At 35.2% G+C, this 20,566-nt stretch overlaps 1 protein-coding gene and 1 long non-coding RNA gene across 2 annotated transcripts in view; one reads left to right on the top strand and one right to left on the bottom strand.

Moving 5' to 3' along the window:
* The window catches only part of CNTNAP2 (contactin associated protein 2), a 2,034,882-nt gene that overhangs the window by 925,243 nt on the left and 1,089,073 nt on the right, over nucleotides 1-20,566 (top strand). The window lies entirely within an intron of this gene.
* The window catches only part of LOC102153683, a 66,007-nt gene continuing 50,657 nt past the window's right edge, over nucleotides 5,217-20,566 (bottom strand). The window contains exon 3 of the long non-coding RNA XR_005371186.1: nucleotides 5,217-6,062. This is a non-coding gene — a long non-coding RNA (uncharacterized LOC102153683). The remainder of the gene's footprint in view (nucleotides 6,063-20,566) is intronic.

Here is a 20,566-nt window from a genome sequence, read left to right as displayed (position 1 = left end):
TGGTTCTCAGACAATTTTGTTACAACAGCATGACTGTTGGGGAAGTAGAGGGCTGATCGTGCAGAATTTTGTGTTTTATATAAAGTGAGTTAGATTTATCACCTAAAAAAAAAAAATTAGAAGATTTTTAGAAGTAACATTGATTTTTTAGCAGCAGAGAAATGGCCAGAAAGGGACAGATTCATAAGGTAGTGAGCAGATTAAGTTCTAAGGGATTTGGTGACAAATTACATAGTTACAGGTAAACAAGAGCAGGCGAACTCATGAGGGCTCTCTGACTTAAGACCTGGGTAACTTGATGAATCATTTTGATAATAACTGATATCAAAGACAGACGAAGAAACAGATATGTTGGGTGATGAATTCAGTTTAAGACATGAAGTATTTGAAGGGCCTCTTGGATATTCCAAGTCAGATTTGCATCAAGCAAAAAAAAAAAAAAAAAAAAAAAAAAGTCAATTCTGACATTTTGGTATATGGGATAAAGGATAAGTAACTTCCTCTTGTTGAGGGTGTTTAATATCTTGGGTAATACTGGTAAGCCAGTGTATCCTTTGAGCACCTATTTGTATACATCTATACTGTGATTCATGTATAAAGCATGTCACTATGGAGTTGGGGCCAAGTGCAGTGCCTGGCACATAATAGGAACTCAACACCCATGTATTGAATATTTCTGGGGATCTACCCAGTCGTTTTCCCTGAGAAGGGTTTTTCGGAGCGTCTTGGCACAAGTTTTACTTCACAGCCTGGTTTAAAAGGAGAGAACTAACACGTCCTTCCCTGTTCTGTCATAGTAAATACTGGCTTCTTCATGGGAGCAGATGCTCTCCTGCTGATTAGAACCTTGTCCTCCATTTGGAGAAGGTATTTCTGCCTCACATAAAGTTGAAATCTCTTCCTGTGAATCTATCCATTCAAGAATTCCCTTTCTTAGACGTTTTTGTGTAGATTTGATCCCAGCAGGACCTTAGGAGGTTTAATGAGTCTTTATTCCTTTTTCATCAAGAAAAAATTGAATGCCATTTCAGTTCTTTATGAGTTATTTGCTTTGACCTTCTCTCTCACTCCAAAGTGAAAGGAGGAGAGCACAGGAAGAGTTTGTATTATAACTCTTAATCAGGAACTTGGATTTGCTCCATGCTTGCAACCAGAGCATGTACTATAAATGAAATCTTTGGCTCTTGAACAAATTAACAAACAGAACATACCCAGTGTTTTGTCCCCTTAAAGCAAAAAGCATCTCTGGTAACCCCTTGCCTGCCTCTTTGCACACTTTCATCTCTCAGTAGTAAAGGTTTGTCAATATTCTACTCTAGGCATGTGGGAACACCAATCTGTAGCTGGTCTATTAAATGTCCCATCTATATTCTTATGTAACTTGGTGTTTATGTGAAACCATATATCATTGCTTAAAATTTAATCTGGAGATTATCTGCAGAGCTCATTTAGAAAAAGAAAAAAAAAGTAATTTGTCTTGTAACTATTATTATGAATAATGTGCAGTACAAAATAAGAAAAACTTTTCATAAGCTAATAGTTGTTCTGCTTCTCATCTGTTAATAATTAGTCCAATCCATCATCAGTGGCAAAAACAGTCCAGCATCTCTCCATGTATTCACATGGGTGTAGACAGGTATAAACTTAGCAATTGAAAATGCCTTCTATGAATGTCATTATGCTGGAAATTTTTGGCTATAATAGTCCTTTTACACAGTATTTACTGTCCACTTCACTTTCATCGGCTCCACCCCTCAGTCAGTAGGTTGAATGGCATGTCAAGTTTGGGAGTTAATGGTATAATTAACAAGTACCTTCAAGTCATTACTCAGTTTCAGCAAATTTTGAAGCACAAACATCTGTAATTTTAGCTAATGTACATCAGCTAAGCAAGCATGAAAATATGTCTTTAGGAAAAAAGAGCCGCCCACTGTCTGACTTAAAGCATGCATTAATGGCTCTCTATAACCATGTTACATGAACACAGAAGCTTATAGCCACAGAGACTTTTCTCATGAGAGGTCACATTACCTGGGGGTGATTCAAGTCTATTCCATATGCATCTCATCTTGAGACGAGTGGATTTCAAGCTGTGCTCTTTTTGTAGTGGTGGCAGACTCACTATACCCTATGCCAAACCACACAAGCACAATCTTTGACGTGAAAACTAGGGAAGGGAGAAGGAGAGCCAGGAAAACTCAACTGACACTGTAGAACTTTCCTTTAGGGTCTCATATCTGCAAGAACCAAAAAAAAAAAAGCTGAGTGGTGTCTCAGTGGATGGTGGTGGCAAGAGCCGGACAGGAGAGGACAGAGTCTTAGGTCTTCAAAATCAAAAAGTAATAGCTGCCTAGCTCAAATTAAAAAAAAATGAAAAAAGGGGGAAAACAATATCATAACAGTCATTTTATTAAAATTTAAGATTCTGAAACCTATCAACCTGGAAAAAAATATATTACCCGTTATTAATTACTTAGAAGGTGTGACAAATGCTTTAGTGTGCTTCTTTATTGTCTTAATGAATTTGAAGTTTTTATTATTGCCTTTTTAAACTCTTGATTACTTGACAGATTTCTCTGTCCAGAGTGTTTATTAATCTCTCTTGTCTCCTATGGTTGGGAAAGAACTACTACCTTATGAAAACCGCTTTATTATTCCAGTATAACATTTTTTAGGCTTCATCTTGCCATGGAGTTTTTTTTTTTTTTTTATGGCTGTTTGATCATTCTGATTATTCTAACTTTCTCTAGGGCAGAGAATGGCTTATATCTTCACCACTGTCTAGAAGAGTGGTTGGAATTAGATGTTGAAAGTTTTGTCGAGGGGTATCAACATCAATGTTTAGTTAAATGTTTTGCGATGTATACGCAGAATGCATGGTGTGAGCAACACTGAACAAAATACAATCATTAACTATTTTGTGTATTAGAAATCACATGGATGTTAGAGAACTCTAATTCTGTACCTCTCCAGAAGTAAATTTGTCATTATTAGTGGAGAATATGTACTGTGTGTGTGTGTGTGTGTGTGTGTGTGTGGTGTGCTTAATGATTCAAACAGACATCCAGCTTTGGAAATGGAGGAGTTTATGGGATTTCTAAATTGGACACCTCAACTGGAAGAACAGAGTAAGAGACACCATACCCCTACCCCTCTCACCTTTTCTCATTTTCTGTTCTTTAGCAAAATTGTTTTAGCTTTTCTGAATCATTCAGTTGTACAAGGTTGAATTTATAAAAGGAAGATGCATTCTGAAGCTCAAGATAAAGCAAAACGCAAGGAGAAAATGAAAATCTGTTCTGTAAATCCCTCCACAACTAGAGAGATACATATTGACTTTTTTTTTTTTTTTTGGTAGAAGAGGTTTACGTGACAGGTGTTTATGCTTGAACTATTCCTCAGATAAGTGGAAGATTTTATTCTCAAGTGAGCTTGGCATGCTTATGTTGGAAAAGCGTAATTGAAAGAAAGCTTGTTAGTTTTCAAAGTTCAGTAAGTTAGGAAACAAAAGAGGATTGCTTATAACTTTTTCTCAAATTTTGAAAGTAATTTGTGCCAGTTGTCATTTAAAAGGACTGAATTTACAAAGCAGGCCCAACACGGGCTGCTTGTTTTCAGACACCAGCCTGCAGCTGCCCCGGGTAGATAGAGACTTGTTATATGGTTAGGTTTGCTCCAAACATGGCCAAGAAAGCCATGTCAAAGACATCATTCCTACTAAAAAAAAAATAAAAAAAAAAGCACTAAAATAATTTTATTCTTTACTATAAGATATAGTTAAATGTGATAAAGAATGGTATTTAAATAAGTGTAACATTTGGTCTAACAGATTTTTAGAATTGGAAGTGAAATTTAAGGCTGCTTAGTCTATCAATGCTCTTAAATAGGAGGAAATTGAAGTCCAGAAAGGTTACAAGGTTAGTGTTTTCCTCAGTTTGAAATTTATTCTCTTCCACTTGTTGTGGATTTTAATTTTACCTTTGTTTTTCATAATGAAGGGACACCATCAACCTTTAGGCTAAAATCAGATCGGGCCTTGGATAGTTCTTGCTCTGTTCAGTGCCTCAGGCCGGCTCCTTTCTGCTGCTTTAAGTATTTCAAATGAAACCTAAGGCTTGATAAGAAAATTTGGTATTTTCAGAATCATTTTGATTTCTTTCCATAAGAAAGTAATTTCCTCATACTCCTAATCTCATTACCTGAGATGCTTGCCAGGGAAAAAGTGAATCTTAGTAGGCGATTATTTGACTTGGCTGTTCCAAGGAGACCGGTTGGCATGCCAGCATGCATATTACTGACACACTCTACAGGAGATTCTCATATGACCTCTGTCTAAGAAACACCGATCAAGTTCAACCTTCTGATTTCAGAGCTAAGGGATTCTATAGCCATTGGTTTGCCCAGTTTTTTTTTTTTTTTTAAGCTAATTGTGGTTTAATCACTGTATCAGTAATTGTCCCACCACTGTAAGACTACCTACCCTTTCCTTCTTTTTTATTCTGATCAACACTGACAAAAATCAGATGGATCATATGGAACCTAGCACTTCTCTTTCTCAGCTCTTCTCATCCACACACTTTTGACTTTTATATTAATGCTTAGTGTCATTAACTTTTGTTCTCTCACATCTATTACGCTTTCAAGCTCAGATATCTTCATATTGTTTGCCAGGATTTCCAGAAAGATGGTATAACAGTCTACCTCTGATATCAAGTGGTGAAATTTATATAATGGAGTTTTTTCTCTAACATTTGCGATCACTTCTAGGTTCTTCATTAGATGGTGCAATTATAACAGACTGAAAACTGCCAGAATATTTGTGTATAACTAGCGGGCGTTTCTCAAATATCATCTGTATGTAATGGCAAGTGTAGAAATGAAAAATGATATAGAGGAGTTATTGAGGTTATTTTAAGAGCTTTGTAGGTCAGATTTTGAAATGGAAGAAGTTGCTACGGTAAGGATTTTCTCCTAATTAACTCAAATAGAGAAATTACTAATTGCCTAATTTTTCCCCAAATTGGCTTTGGTATATGAGTTTTTCACCTTCCCCTGTAATAAAGGTTATGTTTAGCTTCAGAAAACCAGGGCACCAGACGTGTGTAAAACCCCTTTCCAAGGGATACTGGTGCTCTAGGACCCAGCAGATGGAGAGTGTGAAGATAGTGCCCGCCCTCTGAGGTCTCGAGAGAGGATTACAGTCAGTTGCTTAGATGTATCTTTGATTAAAGTCTGCCCTCCGGCCACAGCAATGAAGGTAGGTTAATACCTTCCTTTTTCACAGTAAAACTGGGTACCTTACTCTGTTGCCTCTTATTGTGCCCTGGGGGTGGTGGCCAGTTAAGAATTTTCTCTGTTGATTACAGTCCTGTGGGATCCATGAGCATAGGCTCTATTGGCCCGAGACAATCTAGAGGTATCCCCTGGTGGCAGCCACAAAGGGCTTTGGGTAGCACAAAGGGTAGCAGCTCCCTTCCAGGAGATACCAGTGAGCTGGAGTGAAGCAGAGGGAGAGTGCAAAGATGTTGCTCACCAGCCATCATCCCCAGAGAACACCTGGATAGGCCCCTTGATGTACTTAAACACTATGTGAGAGAGGGTTAAGGTCTGGGCCCCTCTCAATACGCTGCTGCCTCTGCTCTGGGTCTGGGGAGAGTGAGTCTGAGCATTCCAGCCTTTAAGAACCATTTCTCTGCTGATGACAGGTCTTGCGAGTCTGTGGACATGAGCCCCATTGGTTTTCAAAGCTGGATGTTTTGGGGACTTTTAATTGGAGGTCTTAAAGGTTGAGGTACCTAATGTGGGGCTCAGACCTTTCACTCCTTGGAGAGTAGCTCAGGTTTTGTTTTCTTCTCATTGTGGGTCACTGCACCAGGGGTAGGGCCTATGGAGAGATTCTCAGCCCACTTCAGTGTGTGTGTAGGAATCACTCAACTAGTTTTTGGTTCCTTCCTTTCTGTCCTTTTTTTAGAGGAAATGATTCCATATGTAGTTGTAGATTTGTGTGTCCATAGGAGGGGTGGGTTCAGGATCTTCCAGCTTTAACTAGAATCCAGTCCATGCTTCCAAAAAAAAAAAAAAAAAAATCAGTTTATCAATCTCAAGCAATGCAAATGAGTTGAATCGAGTATGATTATCTTTACTCTTTCAAATAGCTCCATCATATGTATAATGCATAATGATCATTAAAAATGAGTAAAAACCTATATATATGTGAAAAATTAGATCAAATTATTTTTTTGTTTATTCCTAACTGGTATCTTTGATTTACCGGCACAGTGGTTTTGACTCAGTTTGGTTATAACTATTATGAAAAATTTAATGACCTTGTCTCTGCCTTCTCTATATATGTATCATGTAAAATACCTTAAGAAGCCAAATAAGGACTAATTTGGCTTAATTAAGTCTAATATTTAGACTGCTGTAACAGACATAATATAGACTGTGTTGCTTGTAAACAACAAGCATTTATTTCTTAGAGTTCTGGAGGCTGAAAAGTCTGATTTCAGGTTGCCAGAATGGTCAAATTCTTGTGAGGGCCCAATTTCAGTCTATAGACTGCCAATTATATCTCAACAAGCCAGAGAACAGAGAAAGGAAGCAAGCAGGCTGTCTCATGACTCTTATAAGGGCACTAATTCCATTTAATGAGGCTCCACCCTCATGATTTTATCTAATACTGATTACTGCCCAAGGCGCAGTCTCCTAATGCCTAATGGTGGTAGGGTTTTGCCATATGAATTTAGGGGAAACACATTCAGTCCATAACAGGGTGTTTGAAAAATGCTCATATTTGCTAACCAATTTTAACATTATTAAAATAGTGTTGGGAAACTGAGTTAAGAACTATTCATTGTATTTCCTGATTACCTATAATTTAGGTTTCGTGATCATGATGTGAAATATATTCCTGGTGGGAGGCAGGGGGAGGAAGAGACAGGTACACCTGCAATTAATTCAAAATTCCATTCATTCAGTATACACTTATTAAATGCCTAGAATTTTCAAGACATTGTTGGGGATACAGAGCTGGTTAAAATGATATTTCTGCCCTGTCTGAATATGATTCTCACTATTACTGGTTCATTTTAATTTCCACTTTTATAGCTTTTCTTAATGATGCTTTTTGCTGTTGATGCTTCTGAAAACAGATTGTCTGATGACTAATATGTACCAAAAACAGCTTTATTCTCTGTTAGGTCTTTGTGAAGAGACAAGGGGTTATTCTTTCCTTGACATTTATGGCATCCCATATACTTGTGCTCCATGAAAGGTTACCTAAATCAAATTTATTCCAAATAGGCAGTATTTAACATTAAAAATGTCAAAGGAAGGGTAAGATTCTCTACAGGGCAGCATTGAGTTGATTGACTGAATTATAACTAGGAAATGATGAATTGTGCATTCCCTTTTCATTTCAAATATTGGCTAATATATTGATTCTAACACTCATCCCATTATTCAATATAATTCTTGATGTACACTGACCTCTTGATTTTGATCCTCATATTTAATTGGATCAAAATATTTTCAAAGTCATTTGTAACTTTGTTGTTATAATTTGTCTATTTATGTTAATATAAGCTCTGTAAGATATTCCATTGTTCAGGTGATTATGCACAATTAGGCACAGACACAAAGTAATTACCTACCTTAAAAAAAGCCATCAATTTTTTTTTATTGGAGAAATTCTGACAGAAATAGAACTAGTAAGATATCTTAGAATTGAACACAAGAGTCTAAAGTAAGAGCAGAGCTCAGGATGGCTTCTAACTTAATATTAGATATTTATATGACCCAAAGAAGAAATAATATATATTAATAGTCAGAGTTAACGTACTTTCTATTATTTGACGCCTATTTAACTCTATACTTGTAGTCAGCCAGAACATATAGAGAAGCACAAAAGGTACAGAGGTCTCATAAGCAGGAACCAGCCATAACTCAAGTAATAATTTTTTTGCTGCATTAAAATCTGCAACATCTCACTTGGAGTTAAGTCAGGAAAGTGGGAATTATTTTCAATAACATAAAATTTTCAAGGATGTAAAATTAAATCCTATGAAAGCTTTTTTTAAAAAAATATGATACAGGTATAGAGCTTTCTGATTATTTAAACTCATTCTTTCAACTTCTGATCCCTCTTTCTATAAACTGGTCTTATTATTACCAGCTTCCAGTTACCCTTAGCAGCCTGCCTCTTCTACTCACAAAATTCTTAAAAACATGGTACTGAATATAAGTTTTCATTTTTTGATCACAAGTGAAATCTGTTTTGTGTCTTCAACCTTTGATTGGAAATGCTCTAAATTAAATATTGCAATGTTCATACCCAAATCCAGTGAAAATTATTTAGTTCTTACCTAACTGATGTTCTTTCTTCCCTTGTTTTCCATGATATCTTGCTGTCTTCTTCCCATGCTACTCTGATCATTTCCCCTAGGTCTACATCATATACATTTTCTACCTTAAATGTTTATGCTCTCTGTGGTTTCAGACTTAACTCACCCATATTTTAACTTTATGGATTGTCTTAGGTTCAGTTCTTCCATTCTCATGATTTCAGTGATCAGATGACATGATAAAAGGGTCAACCCAGCAAGAGGAAAACTTTTGTAAATATTTATGTACCCAACACAGAAATACTTAAATTTACAAAGTAAATATTCACTGACCTGAAGGGATAGACAGCAGTACAATAATAGTAGGGTGTTTTAATACCCCACCATCATCAATGGAGAGATCATCCAGACAGAAAATTAATAAGGAAACATGGGCCTTGAATGGCACATTAACCAGATGGACTTAACAAATATGTATGGAACATTTCATCCAAAAGGAGCAGAATCTATATTTCTTCAAGTGCACATAGAACACTCACCATGACAGATCATATGTTAGACCACAAAGCAAGTCTTAAAACATTTAAGAAGACTGAAATCCTATCAAGCATCTTCTCTGACCACAGGGTTATAAGGCTAGAAATAAATTACAAGAAGAAAACTGAAAACATCGCAAATATAGGAGATTAAGAAATATACTACATGGATGAAAGAAATAATCAAAGAAGGGTTCAGAATACCTTGTAACAAATGAAAATATAAATAAAACTTATAAGAGGGAAGTTTACAGTTTTAAATGACTACTTCAAGAAACAAGAAAAATCTCTAACTTTATACCTCAAGAAACTAGAAACTGAAGAACAAACAAAGCCCAAAGTTGGTATAAGGAAGGAAATAAAGATGTAAGTGGAGATTAATGAAAAAAAAAAAAGACTAAAAATGCAATTGAAACCTAAGAACTGGTTCTTTGAAAAGATTTTTAAAAAATTGGCAAACTCTTATCTAGGCTCACCAAAAAAAAAAAAAAAAAAATCAAAGTCAGAAATGAAAGAGAAAATACAACTGATACCACAAAAATACAAAGGATCTCCTAAAACTACCATTAATAATTATATGCCAACAAATTTGATAACCTGGAAGAAATAAATTCTAAAAGCATGCAATCTACCAAGACGGTGAATTAATTAGTAAGCATATTGAATCAGAAATTAAAAACCTCTCAACAAACAAAAGTCCAATACCACAGAGCTTTACTGGGGACTTCTACAAAATGTTTAAATAAGAATACCAGTCTTCTTCAAACTTTTGTAAAAAAGTGAAGAGGAGGGTAGTTTCTCAAAGTCATTTTACAAGGCCAGCATTAGTCTGATACCAAAACCAGGCAAGATTGCCACAAGGAAATTAAAGGCCAGTTATCCCGGATGAACACTAATGTAGAAATCCTCAACCAAATATTAGCAAACCAAATTTAATGATACATTAAAAGGATCATATATGATCAAGTGGGATTTACTCCAGGGTTAAGGATGTTTTAACATCTACAAATCAAAAAAGAAAAATCTACAAATCAATGTGTTATATCAGTTTAACAATGAAGGATAAAAATCATATGATCATCTCAGTAGATGTAGAAAAAGCATTTAAAAATCAACCATTCATGATAAAATCCCTCAACAAAGTGAATACTTCGTTGCCCACTTGCACCACTTTTATTCAACACAGTATATTGGAAGTCCAAAGTAATTAGGTAAGAAGTAAAAGTCATCTAAATCAGAAAGAAGTAAAACTGTCACTATTTGCAGATGACATATTATGTGTAGAAAATCCTAAAGGCCCCACCGTAAAACAAACAAACAAAAAACCCAAACAAAAAACTTTTAGAACTAATCAACAAATTCAGTAAGGTTATAAGACACAAAATCAATATACAAATATATATCAGTTGTGTTCCTATACACTAATAATGAACAGTCAGAGAAATTAAGAAAATAATCTCATGATTGCATCAAGAATAAAACACCTAAGAATGATTTAACCAAGGAGGTAAAAGACTGAAGAGTATAAGAACTTGATGGAAATAAATGAGGAAGACACTAATGAATAAAAAGATATTCTATGCTCATGGGTGGAAAAATACTGTTAAATTGTCTATACTACCTAAAACAATGTGTAGGTTCAGTACAGTCCCTATCAAAATACCAATGGCATTTGTCATAGAAATAGAACAAACAATACTAAAATTTGTATAGAATTTAAAAAGACCCCAAATAGTGAAAGAAATCTTGAGAAAGAGAACAAAGCTGGAGGCATCATGCTTCCTGATTTCAAACTACATTATGGAGCTATAGTAATCAAAACAGTATGGTATTGACATAAAAATGGACACATAGATCACTGGAACAAAATAGCCCAGAAATAAATCCACACATTTATGGTGAATTAATCAAGAGTCAAGAATATACCATGGGGGAAGTACACTCTTTTCATTAAATGTTGTTGAAAAACTGGACAGCCACAACAACAACAAAAATGAAACTGGACCTACCGTATACAACAACTGGAGTTGTATTAAAAACTTCAACATAAAAAAAAAATAAAATAAAATAAAATAAAATAAAATAAAATAAAATAAAATAAAATAAAAAACCTTCAACATAAGACCTGAATCTATATAGTTCTGAGAAGAAAACCTAGGTGGTAAGTAATTTGGTATTGGTCTTGGCAATGATTTTTTTAATTTGACACCAAAAGTGAAATCAACAGAAGCAAAATAAATGAGTGGGACTGTATTAAGAAAAAAGCTTAAGATGCCTGGGTAGCTCAGCAGTTGAGCGACTGCCTTTGGCTCAGGGCATGATCCCGGAGTCCCAGGATCAAGCCCCACATCAAGCTTCCTGAATGGAGCTTGCTTCTCCCTCTGCCTATGTCTCTGTCTCTCTTTCTCTGTGTCTCTCATGAATAAATAAATAAGATATATATATATTTTTTTAAGTTTAAAAAAGAAAAGAATAAAGCTCTGGCAAAGCAAACCAAATGATCAACATAATGAAAAGACAACTTACTGAATGGGAAAAAATATTTGCAAGTCTTATATCTAATAAGGGATTGATATCCAAAATATATAAATAATAACAACAATTTAAAAATCTGGTTAAAAAATGAGCAGAGGATCTGAATAGACATTTTTCCAGAGAAGACATATAGAAGACCAATAGGAATATAAAAATGTGCTCCACCTCACTGATAAATGCAAATCACAATCCAGAATGTTTCACACCTGTTATCAAAAAGATAAGAGAGAGGATTCCCAGAACTCAGAAACATTTTACTTGCCAGATTACTGGTTTATTTTGGAAGGGTATAACTCAAAAGCAGCCAGATAGAAGGATGCATAGGGCAAGGTATGTGGAAGGGTTTTGTGAGGCTTCCATGCCCTCCTGGAGCACACCACTCCTCAACACATCTCACCATTCACCATTCTGGAAGCCCTCCCAATGTCATTCTTTTGGGGTTTTATGGAGGCTTCATTACACAGGCATGGTTGGTCAAATCAGTAGTTATTGGTGATTAACCCAACCTTGAGCCCTTCTCTTTCCTAGAGATGAAGGAAAGTTGAGACTGAAAGTTTCAACCCTCTAATCACATGATTAGTTTCTGTGCTGGACCAGCCCCTATCCTTAGAGGCTTTCCAAAAGTCACTTCATTATCATAAACACAGTTGTAGTGGAAGGGGGCTTGTTATAAATCATAAGACACCCATTTCATTTTTGTGACTCTGAAGAGATTACAGTAACTAAGGACAAGAGACTAAATATTCTAACAAAAGATGTTCCCATTGGTCTTATCACACAGGGAATCCCAAGGGTTTGGGGAGCTGATATGAATGATCAAATATATATTTCTAATAAATTACAGTATCTTGATGATGCTTATGGTAATAGTAGTATACTGAGTCTACAGTGCTTTTCAGCTTTTTAGACTTTGGACCATTTTGACAGAATGAAGGATATCTGGACTGTTTATACCAGCTATTTACTATTGAGAAAATAGGAAAGCAAAGGACTGGGGAATGGGATGGGAAGAAGAATGGAAGGAGGAGGAAGGGGGAAAGGGAGGGAGAAAAAGAGGGGAAGAGAAGGGGAAGAAAATGGTAAAAGAAGGAAACAGGGAAGGGAAAGAAAAACCGTTTCGATTCATGACAGGAGTAAAAGATGACAAATAAAATGCACAGTATAACCCTTTGGACTACTCCTTTGTAATACTGAGTACATCTTAAGTTTACTGTTGATCATGCTGTGAGAAGCAGAAATAATGAAAATTATCATGGTTCCCTGAAATTCAAGCTGAAATACTAGTCACATCAACCACATTGCTAATTTTATCACAATGGGGAGGCATTTCAGAGATCACCACTTAATGGAGTAAAAATTCCCTCTGTAGAGAGGACATACAGGTAAAGATACATATAAACCAATTTACAGCTGAAAGGGGCCGTATTGCTGGTTAGCCCTGTGAGGGATGGGTAGACTAACTGCTGGAGTTTATTAGCTATGTACAGAATATTTAAATATTAATCCTAGAATCTGCTTGCTGGAGTACCCAAGATTAAACCTTCCAAGATCAAAGATTTTTTTCTAGTCAGCTCCACTAAATGGAAATATATAGCTCTTCTCCTCCCCCCTCCCTGCTCCCCACAAAATCACACTCATCCTTGAAATTACTCTCCTTTTAAACCATCCCAGACTACTCTATCCTGAAGTTCCTTATCAGCATTTTTTAGTCTTTGTCTTAAATATTCATTTGATAATGATATATCTTTACTATTATATGCTACTATTCAGTTTTTCTTTTAAGGTATTTGTATATATTTTTTAAAAATATTTTACTTATTTATTTGGTAGAGAGAGAGAGTGAGCAAACACACAAGAATAAGCAGGAGAAACAGCAGAGTGAGAGGGAGAAGCAGACTCCCTGTGAGCTGGGATCCCAATAGGGGGCTCGATCCCAGGACTCTGGGATCCTGATCTGAGCTGAAGGCAGACACTTAACCAACTGAGCCACCCAGGTGCCCCTATTTGGACATTTCTTATGCATATGCTCACACATTTATCAATCTGTCTTCCTTTTCATGTGCAGAACATATCTCCTCCCACCCTCATGAAACTACCAAGAGGCAAGAAGTAACACTGCAGGAGGAGGAGAGGCACAGAAAAGGAAGTCACAAGCAAGCCTAGACTTGTCCCTCACAGCATTGCAAGCATGGATTAGGGAAGGAAAATACAGTAATAGTGACTCTTACTTCATGATGACAAGGCAGTGGAATGATTTGACTTTCCATTTGTTTTGCAAACCTCTATCAAACATTTCCCAACTATTATCTGCAAGCTAATCAGGAGGACACGAAGACCTGGATTAAGGATGGGTCCAGTAAATCCTAATATGAGAGCTTATTTGGAGTAGAGAAGTTTTTTATGCACCTAACAGCTTTCATCTGGCTGCTTAGAGCCTTTAGGAGAAGTTTCAAATTCGTGCTGATAGCTAGATCTGAAAGGAGCCTCTTACTTGCAGAGTAATGATTCTGTTTAATGAGGATCTTTCTAAAGGTCAGAGAGAAAGGTCAGAAAGCCTACCCTGGATCACCTTCAAGACATAATTGAGTAGGAAATGAAGATCTATTCACCTCAACATTTGGAAAATAAGTATATCTCAACATAAAAGGATAATTAAAAGTGATGTCTTTGGTGCTTCAGCAATGCCTATTCTAAGTTTTAATACATATTTCTAAAAGTTTCCCTCTTATTCTATCATTGGTCATTGTAATTTTTTAAATTAATAATCCAACAGACATTTACTGAGTGCTTAAGTAAATTAGGCTATTGTGCTAGATGGGTGTTCAATAAAGACTCCTTAAGTCAAAATATTTAGGTCTTAAAAATAGAAAATCTATGGGGCATCTGGGTGGCTCAGTTGAGTGTTTTACTCTTGATTTTGACTCAGGTCATGATCTCAGGGTCATGAGATCAAGCCTTATGTTGAGCTCCACACTGAGCATGGAGCCTGCTTAGGATTTTCTCTCCCCCTCTCCCTTTGCCCCCTCTCCTTGCTGTACCTCTGTCTGTCCTCTCTCTCTCTCAAAAAAAAATAGATCTATGATATGTATAGCATGTTACACACCCTTCATGTCTGTCCTACTTCTGTCATTTACGAACTCTGTGAAACGAACAAGATAGATCATACAATTCATCATATACATGCACAAGGGAGACCATCATGTATATAAACATGTCTTAGAATCATATTCTTCTACTTTTTCATTGCAATCTGATTTTTATGTCATTTTATTTCTTCGTAGAGACTGTATCTTCTTTAATCCTATTGAGGGCAACTAACCCTTCATAGTAATTATCTCTGACTTCTGTTTTCAATGATTTGTAGATAAATATTCCTCTTAAACTCTAAGATAATGTTCTCTCCCTCTTTTTCTTTTCAGCCCAAAATGTGTAGGGAAGTACACAGACTTGGTGTTTGTTAATAGGGTGAGTCAGTTTGTATTTTACCATGTTAGATACATTTGAAGTTGAGGGAAACCCATGCTAGGCATGTGGGTAGACTAATGTGCATAGCTCCCATTTCAAAAATGATACCTAAAGGCAGTCATTTAGTAAAATCTGAATAACTAAGGCAAAATCTTTCTCTTTTGCTCAGTGCCTCTAAATATATAAAAATAAAAAATACTGGGGTACCAGTATGGCTCAGTCAGTTAAGCTTCTGACTCCTGCTTTAGGATCAGGTCATGATCTCGAAGCCCTGAGATTGAGCCCCACATGGGGCTCTGCACTCTGTGGGGAATCTACTAGAAGATTCTCTCTTTACTCTCCCTTTGCCCTTTGCCCCATCCACTCTCTGTCAAATAAATAAATAGATCTTTAAAAAAATGAAAATATATTATACCCAAAGATACTGTTTGGAGCAGTGATTGAATATAAAGCATTACTGTAGAGATTATACTAATTTACATACCACGTCTCACTTTCATGTGGTAGACAGAATGATGTCCCCTGCCAAAGGAAAAAAAAAAAAAAAAAAGATACCCATATCCTAATCCCTGCAACCTATAAACACATTATGTTACATGGCAAAAGAGACTTTGTAGATGTTATCAAGGGTATGGACCTTGAGATGAGGAGGTTGTCTAGTTTATCCAGGTAGGTTCAAAGGAATCACTTGAGTCCTTTAAAGTGAAGATCTGTTGTGGCAGTGGTCCAAGAATGATGAGATAAAGAAAGTGGAGGCAGGAGTAATCTTAAATCTGAGGACTCTATCTGCCATCATAGCTTTGAAGACAGAAGATGGCCAAAAGCTAGGGAAGAGGGCTATATCCAGAGGTTGGAAATAGTTTCTTCCATAGAATATACAGAAATGGAAATAGGTCTGCTGGCACCTTGGTTTCAGTCCAATGGAATTCACGCCAGACTTCTGAAGAAAATAAATTTGTATTGTTTTAAGCCGTAAAGTCTGTGGTAAATTTTTATGGCAGCAATAGAAAACTAATACACCATCAAAAACAGCATTCTGGAGTTTAAGTTTCTGCATGGATATACAAAGCTAAGAAGAAAGGAAATAGCAATACCTTTCCACTGTACTGTCTATACATCTAGGAACAGCTACCCAATTTTCTTATTAGCCCATAACATAGGTCTCTGCAAATGAGAGGTAAAAAATATTTTATTTAGAAAAAAAATAACTATTGCCACAATTGAGATATTCCCCCCAATTTAAGGTTTAGTGTACCTACATTGGGAAATTAAGGTCTGATTTGGCAAGTTCATAGTGAGAGGCTAACTCTGATAGAATTGGGGGCTCCATATGAGCCAGGAGTAGTTGTATTTTAATCAGAAGACTGATCACTGTGCTACAATTAAGCAAGCCCGCTGAGTACTTGCCCCAACTCTGGTGTGTCAATTATGACAGTCAATTGACCTAAAAGTTCATATCTTCATTTGTTAATTCAAAGTATTATATTAAATGTTCTCTTAAGTTTCTTCCAAACCTGTATAGTTATAATTTCAATAAATTCATTAATTCTTTCAAAGATTATATATTAAGCAATTATTATAAATCAGGGCAGGAAAAGCAACAAAAGAGTCCCTGTACTGGAAGAAACAAAACACCAAAGCATTAAAATCCCTAAGTTTAGTTTGAGTTTGTGGTATATGCAATAAAGAAAATGAAAGTAAAGACGATGTTGTACCAAGATGATTGGAGGTGGGAATTATCCACCAATCCTAAAATGCCTTAGGGAAGGCATCTCTGAAGAGAAGATACTGTAATGAAACAGAGTATAATATGAGAAGTGCCCGTCCTTGGAAATGTTAGCAGAAGAACATTCCAGACTGAAGGAAGGATAAGCACAAAGGTTCTAGAATGAGACCATCTCTCAGATTCTAGGAACTAATGAATGCCTGGGTAAAGAATTAAGAACCAGCAAAAGAAACAGCAGTACAACCAGTTGTGAGGAAGAAACACATCGGAATTCATTTGAGAAAAGAGAAAAAGAGTAAAATAGTTATTTCAGAAAGTTAGGAAGACTGATATTGTCCAGCAGTGCTGAGTGATTGGAGTTTGTGTTCATACACTTAACATTAAACCTGCTGCCCCATGTTGTGATTTTTCCCAAAAATTTACCAAGAGAAGATGGATAGGTTTCAAAAAATTGGGTTTTTGATTATGAAGGATGGTAGAGCAGAAAAGATGAGAGCATATATGAGGGTTAATAACTTGATAAACAGTGGAAGCTGAATGAGGAGATTGTCTTTTTTTTAATAAGCTTAGAAACTGCCATAACTAATCCCATCATAATTGAGTTTACTAGGATCTCTCTCTCTGACACACAGATGGGCATTGAGGATGATTTGCAATTTGTTTATTTACATTTTTGAGAACTGGCAGAGTCAACATTTAAACTTTGTTTTTTTAGTAATTTCTAGGGCTAAGTTGCAGAAAATTTATCAATAACTAATTAAGATTACTTATTATATGCCATAACCTCTTCTGGTGGCTGGATGTAGAATAGTATAGTAGAAAACTAAGGTGTTAGTCCAAGAGATTATTATCGTCTAGTAGGAGGAGTTGTATCATAAATAAGCACACATACATGAACAAAATAATTTAAGATTATGATCGTACCTTGAAGAAATCAAGCCAATAACAGAATATTATCAGACATAGTGGGGAACTAAGTTTAGGATGTGTGATCAAGAAGGGCCTCTTTGAGATCATAATAAACTATGTGGTGACAAGAGACAAGGGGAAGTGTTTTATAGATGAGAGACCCTGAAAAAAATGGCAACTTCATGAAATAGAAATCTCAAAAAAAAAAAAAAATCAAGAAAATAAGATTAGGAATCAACTAAAGAACAAAGATACACCTGAGTAACTTATCTTAGAGTACAAGCATTCAAACATTATACAAACTCTTCCTGAAAATAACAGTTGTTTTACCAGGATAGAATATTCTTAATATCAAAACCAGATAGAGTCATTAGAGAGAAGGAAACCTAAACCCACGTTATACTTGACAAAATGCAAAAGTTTTGAACAAAATATAAGCAAACAGAATAAAGTAGTTTATGAAAAGTATTCTACTCTAGGACTAAGCTGTGTATAAATTTCATGTTGAAAGATATTTTAATATTAGGATAATCCATAAATGTAGTTGACACTAGCTTAAAAGAGAAGGCATGGTCACTTCAATAGATACATAAAATATATTTGATAAAATTTAATACCCATGTTTATAAAAATTTATGAGATTGAGAACAGAACTTTGGCTTGACAAAAAGTAGTCACTTAAAATATATAAATACCATCACATATTTTAATTATTTAAAACTGGTGATGTGACAAGTGACTCATTAAAGTCACTTCTATTCAACTTTTCTTTTACTTGTATTTATTTATTTTTTTAACTTATATTTAACTTTTAAATAGAGATCCAAACCAGCATACTAAGAAATGATAATCAAATTAATGGAATAGAAATAGGGATAAAAGAAAATAAATTGTCACTACTTGCTGATAAAAATATTTATATAGAAAACTACTGAAGAAAATAGAGAAAAATATGAAAATAAGGTGGTAATAAAGTGATTTGATATAAAACTAATATTCAGTAGTTAATTGTATTTCCATATAACAGTAACAAATACCTAGAACCCGTAATTAAAGACACTGTAACTTAAAATAGTAGTAGCAATTCTAATAATTGTGGTAGGATTATAAATGAAAAAAAAAAAAACATATGAGACTACTTAAGGAAAAAATACTAAAAATCATTTACAACATAAAAAAGAACAAAGTAGGGCACCTGGGTGGCTCAGTGGTTGAGCATCTGCCTTTGGCTCAGGGCGTGATCCCAGAGTCCTGGGATCCAGTCCTACCATCAGGCTTCCCATGGGGAGCCTGCTTCTCGCTCTGCCTGTGTCTCTAATGAATAAGTAAAATCTTTAAAAAATTAAATAGACATGTATACAAGGCACATGAATAATAATTTAAAAGTTGTCAAAAAAACAGCCTTTAAATTAACTTATAGAGGTAGTATACAAGTGAATTCTGTGATTCATGAAGGATAAGAGAGTACTAGGAACTGTCAGGATATCCATGAAAAAGCAAAAAAGAGGGGGATCCCTGGGTGGCGCAGCGGTTTAGCGCCTGCCTTTGGCCCAGGGCGCGATCCTGGAGACCCGGGATCGAATCCCACATCGGGCTCCCGGTGCATGGAGCCTGCTTCTCCCTCTGCCTGTGTCTCTGACTCTCTCTCTCTCTCTCTCTGTGACTATCATAAATAAATAAATTAATTAAAAAAAAAAAAGAAAAAGAAAAAAAGAGGAATGCATCCTCTGAATTGTGTGAGGACAATTGTGAGGATATTATTGAGGACAATTATGACTGTTGAAATTAAGATCTTGTGATACCAATGGATAAAGAATTTAACTGGGGAAGAGAACAAAAATCCATAAAAAAAAAGACTGAGCATTTGTTTGTTGACACCAAGATTTGCAGGGGGAAATGAAGAAAATGACTATTCATTAAATGGAGTTAGAAAAAAGGTATCATCAGGTAAATGAGATATACTACATATACCTCTCAATGTTAAAAGTAAAGTTCTAAAATTTTTAGTAGAATTACCTAGGAGAATCTTCTAGATTTGGAGTAAGGGAGAAACACCTTAAGGGAGACACAAGGCACTAACTATAAAAATTTGACACTTGTAACTTTAATGAACTTATATTTTCTTATCAAAAGGCATCTTAATGTGAAAAAATGATAAAAATGGCAGAAGACATGTTATGCATCAAACAAATGTTTAGCAACAAGAATACTTAGAGAACTATGAATAAGTAAAGCGATGCCAACCAATAGGGGGGATAATGGGCAATGAAGAAAAACAAGCATTTCACGGAGGAAAAAATGAATATAATGAACAGGAAAAATATATTCAACATTAAATGCAGTAGGAAAATGAAGGCCACATAGATAAATCAGATAATATTTTCATTTGTAATCAATAGGCAAAATTAAAAGTTTGATGATACAAAGTTTTGAAGATCACGTGGATTCACAAAGTAACTATTACTGGTAGAATGAAAGAAGAAACTTGAAAAGAAGTAAAGGAAGAGATTAAGAAGCCAAATTACATAAGACTTTGAATACTATGTAAAGAATTTGGATTTTATTCCAAATAGTAAGGAGGTATTCAGGTTGAGGTATTCCAGGAAAATAATTTAATTTTATAGAACTTATATATGATAGTTTGAGTTTATATAACAAGATATTTTTAACTCTTTGTTGAAATGTTATCTTATAATTGTATATGGATCATATATACATTTAACATTTTTTTGGTTCTAATATACTAAAAACTTCATTGTTGAAGTCACATATGATTGCATTCAGGTTTGTCCCGTGAAAATAATCCTTTAGTTAATAAGTACTAAAAAAATTCAAAATGTAACATTTGGATCTATTGACAGTTTATTTAAATTTATATTTATTCTTTGTATTCTATTTCTCTTAAGGTAGATAGATCTATGTTGAGTATTTCCAGAGAAAAGTATAAACTATTAAACTATAGCTAGGAAGGGAATTTGCTTTAAAAGCTATTTTTTTTAATATTTTCACTTAGGAGGTTGTTATGAAGGACATAGTTTAAAAATGGATGGTAT

The sequence above is a fragment of the Canis lupus genome, chromosome 16, assembly GCF_011100685.1.
Source record: "Canis lupus familiaris isolate Mischka breed German Shepherd chromosome 16, alternate assembly UU_Cfam_GSD_1.0, whole genome shotgun sequence".
NCBI lineage: Eukaryota > Metazoa > Chordata > Mammalia > Carnivora > Canidae > Canis > Canis lupus.
This window is presented reverse-complemented; position numbering and strand designations above follow the sequence as displayed.